The sequence below is a fragment of the Geotrypetes seraphini genome, chromosome 2, assembly GCF_902459505.1.
Source record: "Geotrypetes seraphini chromosome 2, aGeoSer1.1, whole genome shotgun sequence".
NCBI lineage: Eukaryota > Metazoa > Chordata > Amphibia > Gymnophiona > Dermophiidae > Geotrypetes > Geotrypetes seraphini.
In genome coordinates, this window is record NC_047085.1 from 65589184 (window position 1) to 65601968 (window position 12785).

The following is a 12785-nucleotide window of genomic DNA, read 5'->3' on the forward strand; positions in this document are numbered from 1 at the left end:
GGGTGAAGTAATTGGATATCGTTGGCGTAAGCGACAATGGTGAAACCAATGTATTGTGCCATTGTCAATAGAGGGGTCAGAAAAAGGTTGAACAGCACTGGAGACAAAATAGAACCTTGGGGAACACCAAAGTTCTGTGAATATGGTTCTGAAGAAGAGCTCGGAGTGCTGACCTGATATGTCCTATCAGAAAAATATGACCTAAACCACTAGGGCTGTCCCTGAAATTCCCAAAGTGCAAAGTCTGAGTAGAAGTAGTGAATGATCAGTTGTATTGAAGGCTGCTCTTAAGGACACTTGAAGGATAGATTTTCTGTGGTCTAGAAAATATCTAACGGAAGTTAGGAGGCCTAAGAATAAAAGCTCGATTGAATGATGTGGTCTAAAGTCAGTTTGGTTGGGATGTAGGGCATTTGTCTGCTCAAAGAAAGGGGTCAATTGGCTGAACACAATTTTTTCAGTTAGCAAGGAATGGAATGTTGGCTATTAGATGGTAATCATATCCCCTCTCTCCCGTCTTTCTTCCAGAGTATACATATTAAGTTCTCTAAGTTTGTCCCCAAAATATTTATGACAAAGTTTCAAGTTTCAAGTTTATTATTAAATTTGTTATATACGCAGTATCAAATGCTTCAAAGCATATAACATTTTAAAAAATGGGGGGCAAACAAAATTCTTTAATACAGTTACATACAAATTCTATACATTCGGGAAGGTGAGGGGGATGAACTACAATTTTTAAAGAGAGAAAGGAAACATTTAAGGGAAAACACATGGTGGGTAACACACAAAAAAAAAGTTTATAAATTATGTTGTCTAATTTTATAAATTTTGTTGTCTATTTTTCAAATGCGTCCTTAAACAAGAAACTTTTTAAGGAACACTTGAATTTTTCTAAAGAGGATTCAGTACGAATATATATTGGTAGATTGTTCCAAAGCTGGGGCGCTATGACCGAGAAAATAGATCTCCTAGTCCCTATTATTTTTAATGAAGGGATAGTCAATAGATGTTGTTGTGTTGATCTAAGTGCCCTAGATAGTAACATAGTAACATAGTAGATGACGGCAGATAAAGACCCGAATGGTCCATCCAGTCTGCCCAACGTGATTCAATTTAAATTTTTAAATTTTTCTTCTTAGCTATTTCTGGGCAAGAATCCAAAGCTTTACCCGGTACTGTGCTTGGGTTCCAACTACCGAAATCTCTGTTAAGACTTACTCCAGCCCATCTACACCCTCCCAGCCATTGAAGTCCTCCCCAGCCCATCCTCCACCAAACGGCCATATACAGACACAGACCGTGCAAGTCTGCCCAGTACTGGCCTTAGTTCAATATTTAATATTATTTTCTGATTCTAAATTCTCTGTGTTCATCCCATGCTTCTTTGAACTCAGTCACAGTTTTACTCTCCACCACCCCTCTCGGGAGCGCATTCCAGGCATCCACTACCCTCTCCGTAAAGTAGAATTTCCTAGCATTGCCCCTGAATCTACCACCCCTCAACCTAAAATTATGTCCTCTGGTTTTACCATTTTACTTTCTCTGGAAAAGATTTTGTTCTACATTAATACCCTTCAAGTATTTGAACGTCTGAACCATATCTCCCCTATACATATTCAGGGCTTCCAGTCTCTCCTCATACGTCTTCTGGCGCAAGCCTCCTATCATTTTCGTCGCCCTCCTCTGGTCCGCCTCAAGTCTTCTTACGTCCTTCGCCAGATACAGTCTCCAAAACTGAGCACAATACTCCAAGTGGGGCCTTACCAATGACCTGTACAGGGGCATCAACACCTTCTTCCTTCTACTGACTACGCCTCTCTTTATACAGCCCAGCATCCTTCTGGCAGCAGCCACTGCCTTGTCACACTGTTTTTTTGCCTTTAAATCTTCGGACACTATCACCCCAAGGTCCCTCTCCCCGTCCGTGCATATCAGCTTCTCTCCTCCCAGCATATACGGTTCCTTCCTATTATTAATCCCCAAATGCATTACTCTGCATTTCTTTGCATTGAATTTTAGTTGCCAGGCATTAGACCATTCCTCTAACTTTTGCAGATCCTTTTTCATATTTTCCACTCCCTCTTCGGTGTCTACTCTGTTACAAATCTTGGTATCATCTGCAAAAAGGCACACTTTTCCTTCTAACCCTTCAGCAATGTCACTTACATACATATTGAACAGGATTGGCCCCAGCACCGAACCCTGAGGGACTCCACTAGTCACCTTTCCTTCCTTCGAGCGACTTCCATTAACCACCACCCTCTGGCGTCTGTCCGACAGCCAGTTTCTGACCCAGTTCACCACTTTGAGTCCTAATTTCAGCCCTTCAAGTTTGTTCAACAGCCTCCTATGAGGAACTGTATCAAAGGCTTTGCTGAAATCCAAGTAAATTACATCTAGCATATGTCCTCGATCCAGCTCTCTGGTCACCCAATCAAAAAATTCAATCAGGTTCGTTTGGCATTTTACCTTTTGTAAAGCCATGTTGCCTTGGATCCTGTAACCCATTAGATTCAAGGAAGTACACTATCCTTTCTTTCAGCAACATTTCCATTATTTTTCCAACAATCGAAGTGAGGCTCACCGGCCTGTAGTTTCCTGCTTCATCCCTGTGACCACTTTTATGAATAGGGACCACATCCGCTCTCCTCCAATCCCCAGGAATCACTCCCGTCTCCAGAGATTTGTTGAACAAGTCTGTAATAGGACTCGCCAGAACCTCTCTGAGCTCCCTTAGTATCCTGGGATGGTTCCCGTCTGGTCCCATCGCTTTGTCCACCTTCAGTTTTTCAAGTTGCTCATAAACACCCTCCTCCGTGAATGGTGCAGAATCTACTCCATTTTCTCATGTAATATTGGCAGATAATCTCGGTCCTTCTCCAGGATTTTCTTCTGTGAACACAGAACAGAAGTATTTGTTTAGCACATTTGCTTTCTCCTCATCACTCTCCACATATTGGTTCCCAGCATCTTTTAGCCTAGCAATTCGATTTTTCATCTTCCTCCTTTCACTAATTTATCTGAAAAAATTTTTGTCTCCCTTTTTTACATTTTAACCATTTGTTCTTCCGCCTGTGCTTTCGCCAGACGTATCTCTCTCTTGGCTTCTTTCAGTTTCACCCTGTAGTCCTTTCTGCTCTCCTCTTCTTGGGTTTTTTTATATTTCACGAACGCCAACTCTTTCGCCTTTATTTTTTTAGCCACTAGGTTGGAGAACCATATCGGCTTCCTTTTTCTCTTGTTTTTATTGATTTTCTTCACATAAAGGTCCGTAGCCATTTTTATCGCTCCTTTCAGCTTAGACCACTGTCTTTCCACTTCTCTTATGTCCTCCCATCCTAACAGCTCTTTCTTCAGGTACTCTCTCATTGCATTAATGTCCGTACGTTTGAAACGGTATCAAGACACGATGCAGAAAAATTGGAGCATGAGTTTGTTGGATTTTAAAGGTTAACAATAAAATTTTAAAGGTTATTCTATGTGTGAATCACTGCCTGGTTGGCTCAGAACGTCCTCCCCGACGTCAGAATTGACATCGGAAAGAAGATTTCCTGTCGGGCTTAACAGCAGCAGCAGCAGGGCGGTAAGAGCAGGGGAAAGGAAGGAGGGAGGGGTTTTTTTTGCCGGCAAGGAGGGAAGGAGGTAGTCAAGCAAGCAGGCTGGCTTTGGCCAGGGAGGGAGGGAGAGAGGTAGACAGGCAGACAGGCTGGCTTCGGGGGTGGGGGTGGGACAAAGTGTGGAAGGCAGTGAGAGGGACATAGGAAGGAGGCACTGGGGGCACTAAAGACAGGAAGGGGCACTAAGGACATGGGAAGGAGGCACTGGGGGCACTAAAGACATGGGAAGGAGGCACTGGAGGCATTAAAGACATAGGAAGGGGCACTAAGGACATGGGAAAGAGGCAAGGGGGCACTAAGGACATGGGAATGAGGCACTGGGGGCACTAAGGACATAGGAAGGAGGCACTGGGGGCACTAAAGGCATGGGAAGGAGGCACTGGGGGCACTAAAGACATAGGAAGGGGCACTAAGGACTTGGGAAAGAGGCACTGAGGGCACTAAAGACATGGGAAGGAAAGAGGGAGGGAATAGAAAGGGACAATTGTTGGGCCTGAGTGCAGAAAGAAAGAAATGAAAGGATACACAGACAGAAGGAAACGCAACCAGAGACTCATGAAATCACCAGACAGCAAAGGTAGGAAAAATGATTTTATTTTCAATTTAGTGATCAAAATGTGTCAGTTTTGATCACTAAATTGAAAATAAAATCATTTTTCCTACCTTTGCTGTCTGGTGATTTCATGAGTCTCTGGTTGCGTTTCCTTCTGTCTGTGGTATTGAATATTAGTTGTAAGTCCTATCATAGAATGTTCGGTTGAATGGTTTGATCTAAAACCAGTCTGATTGGGATGTAGTGTGTGAGTTTTTTCTATAAAGTTGGTTATGTGGTTAAAAACGACTTTTTCTATTAATTTTGCAAGAAAGGGAAGATTAGCTATGGGTTGATAATTTGATTCAGTAGCTATTGATTCTTTTGGATTTTTTTAAATTGGTCGGATGGTTGCCTCTTTCCATTCTTTTGGCAAGATTCCTGTTGTTAAACTGGTTTCTATCATTCTCTGAATAAAAGGACCGAAAACAGAAAAATGACTAACCAATTTTGTAGCAGCTCTCTCGACCAACTCTATCCTCTTTATATCTTTCTGAAGGTGCAGTTTCCAAAATTGCATACAGTATTCCAAATGGGGCCTTACCAGAGACTTATACAATGGCATTATCACCTTCCTTTTTAATAGAAACATAGAAACATAGAAATAGACGGCAGATAAGGGCCACGGCCCATCTAGTCTGCCCACCCTAATGACCCTCCCCTACCTTTCTCTGTGAAGAGATCCCACGTGACGATCCCATTTTGTCTTAAAATCAGGCACGCTGCTGGCCTCGATCACCTGAAGTGGAAGACTATTCCAGCGATCAACCACTCTCTCGGTGAAAAAGTACTTCCTGGTGTCACCGTGCAGCTTCCCTCCCCTGATTTTCCATGGATGCCCTCTTGTAGCCATGGGACCTTTGAAAAAAAAGATATCTTCTTCCACCTCGATATGGCCCGTGAGATATTTGAACGTCTCGATCATGTCTTCCCTTTCTCTGCGTTCCTCGAGTGAGTATAGCCGCAACTTATCCAGCCGTTCCTCGTTTTCCTACTGGCTATTCCTCTCCTTATACACCCAAGCATCTTCCTGGCTTTGATCATCAACTTTTATACTTGTTTTGCCACCTTTAGATCATCAGCCACAATCACTCCCAAAAATAACAGAGGTGCCCCAGGGCCGGCATTATATGTTTCCTGCCTACCGCAGTACAGCAGTGGGAGCCGGAGTAGGCTGGGCGATGGGCGCTCGGAGACGGCGGAAGCGGCAGAAGCAGGTAGTGGACACCCTGAGGAAGAGAAGAAGAAGGAGGAGGAACGGCAGTAGCAGTGCTGGTCGTGGACCCATCACCCCTCTCCGCCTGCTCATCGGTAGCATGTCCCGAGGTAACTGAGAAGTTCTGGTTTCTGGCCGAGTATGGAGCCACTGCTGACAGTACTGAGGGAAGTGCGCTGGGGCGCGGCCTCCTTCCCCCTGGACGTACTCGTCAGCAGCTACCGACTGACCCAGGTCATGCGGTTAGACAGTGGTGAGTCGGTCCGGTGGCAGTTGGGGGATGATGACTCCGGTGCAGAGTTGGCACTTGGGGGGGGGGGGACTCTGGTGCAGAGTTGGCACTTAGCGTGTGTAGGGATGGAGGGGGTGAAAAGAGGCTCCACTTGGGAAATATCAAGGTGTTGGGGGGGGGGGCTTGTTCTCTCTCTCCCTTCTGCCAACTCCAGGAGGTGTTGGAGACATGCTTCCTAGGCATCACTGGAGTTAGCAGAAGGGGACTTCTGGGCTCGTTGGCTCCCATTTATTTAGAGAACTAAAAATATATGTGTTTGCGGCACAGGAAAGCCAGATTACAATATAAAGTTTGTTTTCATCAGGATCCCAGAGACGCAAGGTAACCTGATTTACTAGCGTCACAGAGTTGGTGAAAAAGAAGTCTTATAGAATCTGTTGTTCTGACATCTAGATCCCCTTCCACTTCCCTTTATGATTTGGATGGTTGTTCTTAAGGTTAATGATTAGGTTTGGTAACTGATCAGGTAATAGTTTGAGGGACAAAAGTGCTATTCTCTAAAGCTGAGTTAAAATGTTTAAAATTTCAGGGCATTAGTAAGGGTTCTCTTTTACTGTTCCCTGTTGCCTTCATGAATGGTTTTGTAGAAAGCTGGTCAGGTGTTTTAACCTTGTTTTATGTGGGTGTAAGGAGGTCCTTTATCAGTTGTTCAATTCCTTGTTTTTAAAGATTATGTACAAATTCTGTACAACCTAGCCAGCAGATTAACGTTCCCCTTAACTGTATCCATTGCATCCGGTCTGTCTGTCTTGTCTGTTTAAATTATAAGCTCTTTCCAGCAGGGTTGTCTTCTTTGTAACTCTTTACAGCACTGCATACATCAGATAGGACTATAGAAATAATAGTAGTAGTAGGGGGGAGCAAACAGGGCAGGGGCCCCCGACTGCTTGGTGAGGTCAGCTTCCCTCCCTTCCACTCCCTTGCTGCCCTCTCGCCAGCAAGTGAACTGAACCCAGGCCGCAGGACTCTAATACTGTGTGCGCTGGTTTCCCTTCTCCTCCCTCCCCCTCATGATGTAACTTCCTTTTTCAGAGGAGAAGGAAAGCCGGCGCACATAATGTTAGGGTGAACTGAACCCAAGTTGGGGGTGGGGGGGAGAACCCAAGCTGGAAGGAAGTGGGGATGAGAAAGGAAAAAGGGCACATGCTAGATTGGGGGAAGAGGATAGAGGAAGAGGTGGGGAAAAGAGGTGGCAAGCTATAGATAGACACAATGAAAAAGGGAAATTGAGGACTGAATAGTAAGAAATAATTTAGACAGAGGATGAAAATAAATTGAGAAGGAAGAGCAGGAGGAAGGGAGCGGAGAGAGAGAGATACCAGAGCAGGGGGGAGGGGAGGAGACAGATACCAGATCTGGGAGGAGGAAGGAGACAGATACCAAATCTGGGAGGAGGAAAGGAGGAAGGAGACAGATACCAGATCTGAAGGGAGGAAAGGAGGAGAGAGAGATGCTAAAATGTGCTGGGAGGGAGGGAGAGATGGAAGGGAAGAAGACAGATACCACACCATGGGGGGGAGTGGAGAGCAATAGATGGATGCCACACCAATTGGGGGGGGGGGTTAGGGAGAGATGGAGGGGAGAGGCAGACAGTTTCTGGAAGAGGCATAGAAAGAGAGCAAATGCCATATTGAAGAGGCAGAGAGAGGACAAACAGTGGATGGAAGAAAGAATGATGAGACGATTAGGAAAGCAGAAATCAGATAGCAAAGGTAGAAAAAACATTTCTGTTTGTTTTATTTATTTATTTAGTTTTGCTTTAGGATAAAGTATTATTGTAGCTGTGTTGATAATCATTTATTAATAGAAAATGGAAATAAAATGATCATGTTTATTCGACTAATTTTAATATATTTTTTACTAATTCAGAGACCATAACTCCTTTCCTCAGGTCAGGACAGGGATACTGTAACAGCAGTGTAGTTTACTGATCTGAAGAAAGAGATTTTAACCTCTGAAAGCTAATTGAGAAATGTATTAGTCCAATAAAATGATGGACACTCAATTTTCTTCCTGCCATGCCCCATGCCTCCTACCCAAACGCATACTATAAATGGGTGGGCTTCCCAAAGCTCTGCCAGCTGAATATCTCTTCCTCTAGGAAGGAAGGGGGGGATTTGCATAGAAGAATAACTGTACACTGGCACTGATATGGTAATCTTTGTTGTTTGTTTTGAATTTTAAAATAAAAGAAATAAAGTGGAAATAAAGAAGTAAATAAAAAAATGGGTAAATAAATGGGGGAGGGGCATGGTGGGGAGGGGCAGGGGTGGGGTGGGGCAAGGGGCCCAGTGGACTTGTGTGCCTAGGGGCCCTCGACGAATTAGTAATCCTGCCCTGCCTATACTATACTGTTCTGGATTTTTGCAGCCTAAGTGCATGACCCTGCCTTTTTTAGCATTAAATCTTAGTTGCCAATTGCCTGGCCATTCTTCATGCTTCACCAGATTACGCCTCATGTTATCCACACCCTCTGGGGTGTCTACCCTATTACAGAGTTTGGTATCATCCACAAAAAGATAAACTTTGCCAGACAGTCCTTCCACAATATTGCTCATAAAGATGTTAAATAGAGCTGGCCCAAGGACAGATCCCTGCGGCACTCCACTAACAACATCCTTTTCCTCCAAGCAAACTCCATTTATTACTACCCTTTGTCTCCTTCCACTTAACTACCTTTTAATCCAGTTTGTCACTTTTGGGTCCATACCGCTTGCTTTCAGTTTATTTATCAATCTCCTGTGTGGCACCTTTTCAAAAGCTTTGCTAAATTCAAAGTATTGTACACTACATCTAACGCCGTTCTCATATTCAACTGACTGGTCACTCAGCCAAAGAGATCAATTAGATTCATCTGACAAGACCTGCCTCTCATAAAACCATGCTGCCTCAGGTCCTGCATTTTGTTCGATTCTAGAAATCTCACTATCCTCTGTTTAAGAACCATTTCCATTAGTTTACTCACTTCCGAGGTCAGACTAACCGGCTTATAATTCCCAACCTCTTCTTACTTCCGCTCTTGTGCAGAGGGACCATATCCACCCTTCTCCAGTCCTCCAGGACCACACCAGACTTTAAGGAAGCTATGAAAATTAAGACAACGAAGCAGCCAAAACTACTCTGTGTTCCTGGAGTACCCTGGGATGTATCCCATCAGGCCCCATCGTTTTGTCTATTTTTAATATAGCTAACTCCTCAAACACAGTCTTCTGAGAATCTTTCCGGACCTACTATACATCTATTCCCATTTGCATTCATTTCTTGTGGCACAACCCCCCCCCCCCCCCGGTCTTTCATCCGTGAAGTTCAGCCTTATCCTTATTGGTTTCTTCATATTTGTCCCCTTCATCCTTGAGCCTCACTAAGCCTCATTTTGACATTTCTTCCTATCACTTACATATCTAAAAAACGTTTTGTCCCCCAATTTTGCCATATTGGCTATTTTTTCTTCCACTTACATTTTTGCTTTTCTGACAGCTTTTCCCGCTTCTTGTAGCTTCTCCACATATTTTTGTCTGTCTTCCTTTTTCTGCGATGTCTTGTAATTTATGAAGGCTAACCTGTTATCTCTCACCTTTTCAGCTACTCACGGAGAGGGTAGTAGATGCCTGGAATGCCCTCCCGAGGGAAGTGGTGGAGAGGAAAACAGTGTTGGAATTCAAAAACATGTGGGAATAACATGGAGGATCTCTAATTAGAAAATGAAGAATGTAAATTAAAGAACTAAGCTGATACTGGAGAGACTTACATGGCCTGTGTCCCATATGTGGTGATTTGGTGTCTGATGGACTGGGGAGGGCATCAATGAGAACTCCACTAACTTGGAACATGAGGATGTTACTGGCCAGACTTTATGGCAGAGATTCTGCAAACAGGATGGTTGGATAGGCTGGAGTGAGCTTGGATGGCAACTTCAGCATTTGGAACCTAGGACAATACTAGGTGAAGAGACAAGTTAATTTAATCATGTATTTTTAATGGGTATAACTAATGGGCAAACTGGATGGACTGTTCAGGTCTTTATCTGCTATCATTTACTATATTATTATGTTACTCCATTCTATGTTTCTAGAAAGGGATTTAGGTGGGATTTGTACCTGGCTTCCTTTATGTGAAGTTCACTGTACTGACCATTAGGCTGCCCTCTGCACTGCTGGGTTGTCTGTGTGGCTAATTCACTAAGAATGCTGTCAAACAGCATTTTTCTATGTATTCTATCTTATTTTTCTATGTATATCCCTAGGACTTTTTCTTTTTCAAAAATGGTACATACAGACAGATTTGTTCAGTGTGAAAACATCTAGCTCAAAGCCATAATTTAACCAGAAATTTTGACATTTTTCTGATTCAGTTATGGCTGTGTTCTAAACATTGGATTGAAATGTTTTCAGCAAAACATCTCAGTTCGGACTTGGACGTCATACTGAAAATGCCCCTCCACAAGTGCAATGAATCCAAAACGCTTCTCAGTAAACATATCAAACAGCAATCAGACAGCACTATTATTGCTGTAAATTAAAGGAGAATTTGTATATTGCACTCCAGTGTGTGCTTCTCATATCAGACAGGATGAGGGTAATTGTATGAAACATATTTTTTGTGTGAAGCATGTTTACTTGAGGAAGATGGCTAATATAAATTGCTGAGCTGACTACAGATATACGAATATACTGTATGTACTGGCAGTATTGTGCATACTTATACCTGCGGTGGATAATTTTGTAAAGACTTTTCTTATATAAAATGCTGCTTACAAAAATTAACCCTAACAAAGGTAATGCACAGTACCAAGAATGCATGTTCAGTTTACGCAACCTGACTGTGGGCGTGTTAAATAGAGGATTTGGGGTACAGCATCAGAGATATCGATGAGGAAATGGAAGCCGAGATGAAGCGAGAATGCAAAAGTGGTAACACGGTTATTATGGGGGACTTCAACTACCCCGGGATAGACTGGAGTCTTGGAAGCTCAAGATGCGCTAGGGAGACTGAATTCCTGGAGGCTATACAAGATTGCCTCATGGAGCAACTTGTCAGGGAACCGACGAGAGGAAATGCCACTCTGGATCTAATCCTAAATGGACTAAGGGGACCTGCAAAGGAAGTGGAAGTAGTGGGACCTTTGGGAAACAGTGATCATAATATGATCATGTTCAAGATTGAGGTAGGAATGCCGAAAGGAAAGAGAACCATAGCAACAACTTTTAATTTCAGGAAAGGAAACTACGAAGCAATGAGGGGAATGGTAAAGAAGAAACTTAGGAACACTTCCAAAAAATGGCAAACGGTAGAACATCCACGTATAGAAATATTGTGAATCACACTAAAATCTCATAAAGAATACGCTATCACACAAATATATTCACCCTCTCATTGGTATTTTAGAGAGAAACAGGGGTCTCAAGTGCCCACAGCCGGAAGCCTGATATCTGTTACAAAGCTAAGGGCTCATACAGTGAGCTTTCATCGGTCCCGTTTATGTTCTCTATACCAACGATTTGTGATTATTTTATACTTTTGCTATTTAGCTCTTTTATTCTTTTTATTCTTTCTTATTTTTGTATTAAAGATTACTTAACTTTCTTATTCTTTGGCATTCTTTTTCGTTTTTTACGGTTTTCTCAAACTTTTCCACTTTCCGACGGAAGATCTCCATTTCGCTCCAATAGACTAAACTGGAGCTTTGTCAGGAAAACACCAAAGATGACACTGCAAATTCAAGCAGAACATCTTGAATACCAATTTATATTCATTTAAAAAATCTAAAAGCAATGCTTATATTTTTTTGATAACATTTATGACTACTTGTGTTAAACAAGGCTCCTGGGCGTACCTCTTGGGAACTTTACCATAATCTAACAACTTTTGTCCTTTATTTAGTTTTTACTTTATTTTTTACTTTAATTTTTCTCTTCGTGTAGCCACCACGTTCTAGCTAATAACAGAGCTACAAGACACCTGAACACAACAAGAGCCCGACAAGCGGGCAGGATTAAATAAAAAGACAAATTATCTCTACATACCTATCGGTCTCTCCAATGTTGTATAACTATATGAGCTATTATAGGTAATTCAGAAGTGGAGTCCACTCTATATCCAGACCCTCACCACTAGAAGAGTTGAGAATAAATTACATGCCCCACGAACAGGGCTTTAAATTAGTGGAGGTACTGTTCAAAGTAGTACAAAATGAAGTCACGAGTAGATGAGGAGGTGGTTTGATCTATTCAGGCTGGTAAACCGCCGGAAGTGAGGTCAGACGCCTTCCACTAATTTAAAGCCCTGTTCGTGGGGCATGTAATTTATTCTCAACTCTTCTAGTGGTGAGGGTCTGGATATAGAGTGGACTCCACTTCTGAATTACCTATAATAGCTCATATAGCTATACAACATTGGAGAGACCGATAGGTATGTAGAGATAATTTGTCTTTTTATGGAAAACCTTTCATACGCAGAGAGATTGGAGAAACTGGGTCTCTTTTCCCTGGAGAAGAGGAGACTTAGAGGGAATATGATAGAGACTTACAAGATCATGAAGGGCATAGAAAAAGTAGAGAGGGACAGATTCTTCAAACTTTCAAATAATAAAAGAACAAGAGGGCATTCAGAAAAATTGAAAGGGGACAGATTCAAACGAATGCTAGGAAGTTCTTCTTTACCCAACGTGTGGTGGACACCTGGAATGCGCTTCCAGAGGATTGACATGGATAACCTGGACATACAGATGATTCAACTGGACATACTGGCCTCACTTGTGTATGCTGGACACTACAGACCTATATTTTCACTTGTGTATGCTGGACACTATAGACCTATATTTTCCCATAGCCAGGCCCAGCCTGTACCTTGCTGTCTGTAAACACCTGCAGCCTTTGCAATGCTAATGTTTTTGTCTCCATTCCCTGCTGGGAGGATATTTCTCCAAGGTTCTGCTGAACTGTTATCAGTGTTGTATGACTTCATATGCCAGGCACCCTGGAAAGCCATAAAACTTTTATAATGAGCAAGGATCCCTGCAGGACGATGTGGGTGTAGCGAGATGAGAGAACTTGGTACCAAAACATT

At 42.8% G+C, this 12785-nt stretch overlaps 1 protein-coding gene across 2 annotated transcripts in view; it reads left to right on the top strand.

Moving 5' to 3' along the window:
* The window catches only part of NCALD (neurocalcin delta), a 173596-nt gene that overhangs the window by 59264 nt on the left and 101547 nt on the right, over window positions 1-12785 (top strand). The gene's annotated exons all lie outside the window — the stretch shown is intronic.